Here is a 6,000-nt window from a genome sequence, read left to right as displayed (position 1 = left end):
TCCCAAGAGGAATGTTTATCACTCTCACCCTGCATTCCCATAGCATTTTATGCATTTTTAATTACAGTGTTTGCCCCATTGTATTTTAGTTATTGGTATAGCCTCTGCATCAATAGGAAATGGAGTTTTTCAAATACAGGGGTTGTGTTGAAGTCAAGGTTGATAAGAAGTAGATTGCAGTAACCATTTATTAAATGAATAACTTCCAGCTGAAAAGTTTTATGATTCTAATTTGGAGAGTTCTTAGCCTCCACTGTGACAGGAGTTTCTTTTTTCTGATATATGTGAACATTGGTTGACATATGATTCTTTTGTTGCCATGTATAACAATCATGTTATTATCAAATTCTTGAAAATACACCAAAATCCAGCTATTATAGCCATCATCAGCATCTGTGTCACAGGAATTTGCTATACATCAGGATATATGAAAAATATAACTGAAAACTTTGAGTGAAGTATAATGGATTAACTCATATAAAATCAAAATCTCAGTGCTCTTTTGAGCCATCTATGTTATAATACAATTAAAGTGAATGAATGCACATTTTCAATAATATTTAAGGATCTCTAAAATACTTTACTATCCATTTGATTCAATCAGTAAACATGAATAGGAGCCTCCAATCCCTTTCCAGTACTTCTAAATTTCTGACCTTTGTTTTACTTAATGTTTATTGACGATTTGTCATTTGCATCACAATTCATTGCAGTAAATTTTGAAGATATGTGAACTGTATACATTTATGTTTACAATCCATAAGTGAAAACACAGCTTTAATTTTAATGATTATGTGAAAACTTTGTGCCATAGTGAGTCATTATTACTCAGAAAATGTTTCTGCTAGGTCTTTTGGGACCGAAAAAAAAAGAAAGGTAAAGAATCACTGTTAGCCAGAGAAGTGACATTAGTAGCTGTCAGAGTGGTTTAACTCGCTAAACTTATTAACTGTAGGTTGGTGCCTTACCTCCATTCCAACCCCTTCTAGTGTGTCATTCTTTACCACAAAGACTGAAAAGCTAAAAACTACATTTTCCAGACTTCTTTGCAGTTAGAGAGGGTATGCATTCAATGTTGGCAAGGCGGAGGAGAGACAGAATTCATTCTTTCCCAGCCTTTGGTTTTTCTATAGGCGATTACGGTCTGTAGGCATCTGATTTTTCTGTGGCAATGTTATAAGAAGTCCCAGTGTCTGATCACTAGTTTCATGGGTGTTGATAGTCAAGGCATGGAACAGTGGTTTTCTGATAATGATCGGTGTGAAGTACAGTGTGCTTCTGAAGCCAGAAGCAGTAAGGAGGCTTCTTGCTCAGGAGGCTTCTTATCTGTGGTGGCTTTCTTGACATGGCAGTTTTGTAATTATGGTGGCTTTCTGATTATGCTATGTCAATATGGTTCTGCAGACTCCAGCATTAGGACCAACTTCCCAGTTTTCAGTTTGCTTCATGCAGCTGGCTCTTGGTGGGTCAGTTCTGCAGTGTATCTTTGGGAATCATTCCTGAAAGCCCCAAATACATTATTTCTCCATCCCCCCCAACAATTATGTAAGCAGACAAATGCCTAAATTAGCTATCATGAATTTATGTAACTTACCCCCAGATCAATACAGTTTTCCAATGTCTATAGGAAGAGGTGAAAAGTTATCCTAACATTGGAGGTGCTCCATAATCTAGTTCCATTTTGCAAACATAAGCACCTTTTCAATATCTCACAAATTTTCTGTGTCAACAGCACATCATTTCTGCCTCACATCTTTGCTTGCAGTTTGTCTTCCTATTTCTTTCATCTTGTAAATCTCTTTCTGTTAGGTATTGCCAGCAAGCTACAGTTTTGGCATTTTATTGTTTACAAATTTCTATAGGCACTTGAATTTACAAATATCTTATATATCATTTCCTGTGCATACTTAGCTTAAAATAATTTCTTATTTTTTTCTAATTATAAGTGGAAAACTTATATACGTCTCAGACAAAATAGAGAAACAATGAAAATCACATGTTATTTCACCATCCATACCATTAGCACTGTTTGGATGGGTACCAATCACTTTTTTGGCACTTTTTCTCTATTTGTATATATTTATGTAATCAAGTAAATACTGTAATGATACTTGATAAACTGCATTTTTCAAATAATGTATCCAGAGCACATTTCCAGGTCAATAAGTATGAAGGTACATTATTTAAATTTTTGCCCAGTACTATCAAAGTAATTTAAGTCTTTGCAAGGTTAAAATTATAATGCAGAACTATATCAAACTTTTGAAAATGTAAGTATGTTTTAAATTACAAAAGCTCCTTTTTATGAGATAAGAATTACATTGACTAGAAGTAAACTGGAGGCTACAGAATGGAGACTTAAGGAATAGAGATTTGTTGTCCCCCGTGTTCCTGTTAAGAGAAACAATGTATATATAATAAAGTATAATTGCAACTAAGAATCAAATGGTTGGTGTCAAGGTGACTTAGGAAACTTAACACTGGTCAGTTTATACAGCACTTTAAAATTACCAACTCAGTGCAGACCTTTAAGACCCTGTGCATAACATTGTTTTTTGTTTTGTTTGTTTGTTTGTTTTTTGTGAACGTTGCCGCCACGTATCTGCATATTGCAAGCATACTTTATTAACTTGGCAATTACAGTCCAGTAGAACCTTTGAATCCGAGAATAATTTTGTCAGAAAGGGCTACTAAAGTGACTGTACTTAACAGATGGAGTAAGAACATGAAGAGTAAGGACATTCTCTTACATCAACAATAGCATTATAATATCTAAGAAAATTTACAACCCTGTCATGCGATAATCGATATTTTAGTTTTCCACTGTTGCTTAAAGCTCTGTATAGCTTCTTTGATCTTAACCAGACTCTGATCAAAACTCACACATTGCATTTGGTTGCTATGTTTTTCTCTCTCTCTGTCTCTCTCATGTTCTTAATTTTTCAAGTCAAGTTAATTGAGGTATAATTTACAGCAAAAGTTACCATTTTTTGAGGAGCACAGTTCTAAGAGTTTTGACAAATACATATAGTCAGGTAACCACCACCATAAGCAAGACATAAGTTACTTCCACCACTGCAGAAAGTTCCCTCCTGGCTCTTTGCAGTCAGGGTCTTCTTCCGCCATGACATCCATCCTCTGGTAACCAGTGATCTCATTTCTGTTCATATAGTTTTATATAGTCATGTACAGGGACTCATACAGCAGATGGCCTTTGATGTCTGGCTTCTTTCACTTAGCATGATTTTTTTTTTTTTTTTTTTGCGGTACGCGGGCCTCTCACTGTTGTGGCCTATACCGTTGAGGAGCACAGGCTCCGGACGCACAGGCCCAGCGGCCGTGGCTCACGGGCCTAGCCGCTCCGCGGCATATGGGATCTTCCCGGACCGGGCACGAACCCGTGTCCTCTCAACCACTGCGCCACCAGGGAAGCCCGATTTTTTTTTTTTTTTAATATTTATTTATTTGGCTGTGCTGGGTCTCAGTTGTGGCATGCGTGCTCTTGGTTTTGGCATGCGGGGTCTAGTTCCCTGACCAGGGATCAAACCCGGGTCCCCTGCATTAGGAGAGCAGTCTTTTTTTTTTATTTTAATTAAAAAAATTTTTTTTTATACAGCAGGCTCTTATTAGTTATCAATTTTATACACATCAGTGTATACATGTAAATCCCAATCTCCCAATTCATCACACCCCCACCCCCACCCGCTGCTTTCCCCCCTTGGTGTCCATACGTTTGTCCTCTACATCTGTGTCTCTATTTCTGCCCTGCAAACTGGTTCATCTGTACCCTTTTTCTAGGTTCCACATATGTGCGTTAATATACGATATTTGTTTTTCTCTTTCTGACTCACTTCACTCTGTATGACAGTCTCTAGATCCATCCACGTCTCTACAAATGACCCAATTTCATTCCTTTTTATGGCTGAGTGATATTCCATTGTATATATGTACCACATTTTCTTTATCATTGGGAGCTCACAGTCTTAACCACTGGACCACCAAGGAAGTCCCTCAGTATGTACTGAGATTCACCTGTGTTGCTGTGTGCCTCAGTAGTTTATTTTTACTGCTGAGGAGTATTCCACAGTATGGATGCATTGCAATTTATTTATTCATTCACCAGTTGATGGGCACGTTGCCAGTTTGGGTCCATTATGAATAAAGAAAATTTTAAGTTGTAATTGCAACTATGTTATAATTTCTAGAACAAATTGATTTTTGGAGTGTCATTTTTAAGGTCTATTCTTTAAGATAATTTTAACAATTACAAATTTGAAATTATCTGCAACATAAAATCATAAGTAACTAAAAGTTTCTACTTCTCTTTCAAGCTAAATTTCTGTATACCTTTTTCTCCATATACACATCTAATACACATAGTTCCATGGATACATAAACACACACACACACACACACACACACAAACACACACACACACACACACGCACACCCCTTACATAGATAAGTAGTTGTGATGGAAAACTTCAAGATTTTAGTCAGCTGTCGTGGCAATTCATAGGGATTGATCTTAATGGTTTTTTGGAGGGGAGGGGCCTGTAATGACAAATCTGGGTTTTATAAACATTACTCCATCAACTAGCAACCCTATTTTAGGATGCTAAAATTATGGAGGGGCTAGTAAATACTAAGACAGATGCAGAGGGAACTGAAAAGTTTGGGAACTGTGGAATCTGCATAACTTTTTATTTTCATAAGGGTGCAGCTCCAATTTCTCTCTAGAACAGACCAGTTCATTATCTACATACCCCTGCATTCTATACCAGTATGTCATTTCATTTCAAGTTTCTCAAAATACCTCTGAGAGTTACTGTTTCCAGTGGAAGCTGGGGGATATAATTTTACACGTGGAACTTTACATCTATGACTATGCTTGCTAAAATTTCTCACTGAGAGTATAGTGATTAAGTGCTCAGTTCTGGAGTCAGAATGCTGGGGTTCATCCCCAGCTCTGCTGTTTAATGGTAGTGTGACCTTGGGCAAGTTACTTAAAGACTGTCCCAGTTCTGTTGTCTGTAAAATGTGGATATTAGTCCTCTTTTCTCATAGGAATGTTCTCAGAATTAAATAAGTTACTTCATGGCGAGCATTTATGACATAACTTGCCATACAGTATGCATTCAATAAACGATAGTGTATATTATTAACTATTCCAAATGTGAGACCAAATTAAATAATGTAGTCTGGTTGGCAAAACTTCTCCTAGACCAAGTATAAAAATCTCCGTAATATTGATAACACCAATAGCATTATTTATTGAATTCTCACTATGTTCTAGGCATTTCAACTAGATCTTAAAAGGAATTAATCCATATCTCAACAACTTTAACGTTGTTCCCATTTTACAGACAAGAGAGTTGAGAAACTTATAGTTTAATTAACTTGCCCATTATGGCAGAATTAGTGGAGGAGTGTGGAACTCGGGCTTGTCTGATTTCAGAGTTAATTCTCCATCCCTCTTTCCTACAAAAAAAAAAAAAAAAGAAAAAAAAAAACTTCTTAGCAGGTGATAACATTTGTTAAAGCATTGCAAGTTTTAAAAAATTTATTTGCTCAACTCTTGGTTAAGGAATTTATTCAATAAGTAATGCATTTTTATTACCTAGTTATTGACTATATTCCCTACACTGTACATTTCATACCTGTGACATTTACTTTGCAACTGAAGTTTGTACCTCTGAATCTTCGTCACTTATTTCTCTCCTCCTCCCACACCCCTCCCCTCTGGCAACCACCTCTTTGTTCTCTGTATCTATAACTTTTTATGTCTTAAGTTTGCTCATTTGTTTTGTTTCTTAGATTCCACATATAAGTGAAATCATACAGCATTTGTCTTTCTCTTGTCTGACTTACTTCATATAGCATAATACCCTCTAGGTCCATCCCTGTTGTTGGAAATGGTAAAATTTCATTCCTTTTTATGGTCCAGTAGTATTCCATTATTTATATAAGTATATAAATATATATATATGCCATCTTCTT

This window comes from Aethalodelphis obliquidens, unplaced genomic scaffold (genome assembly GCF_003676395.1).
Source record: "Aethalodelphis obliquidens isolate GAN/ISIS:26980383/991018 unplaced genomic scaffold, ASM367639v1 scaffold67, whole genome shotgun sequence".
NCBI lineage: Eukaryota > Metazoa > Chordata > Mammalia > Artiodactyla > Delphinidae > Aethalodelphis > Aethalodelphis obliquidens.
This window is presented reverse-complemented; position numbering follows the sequence as displayed.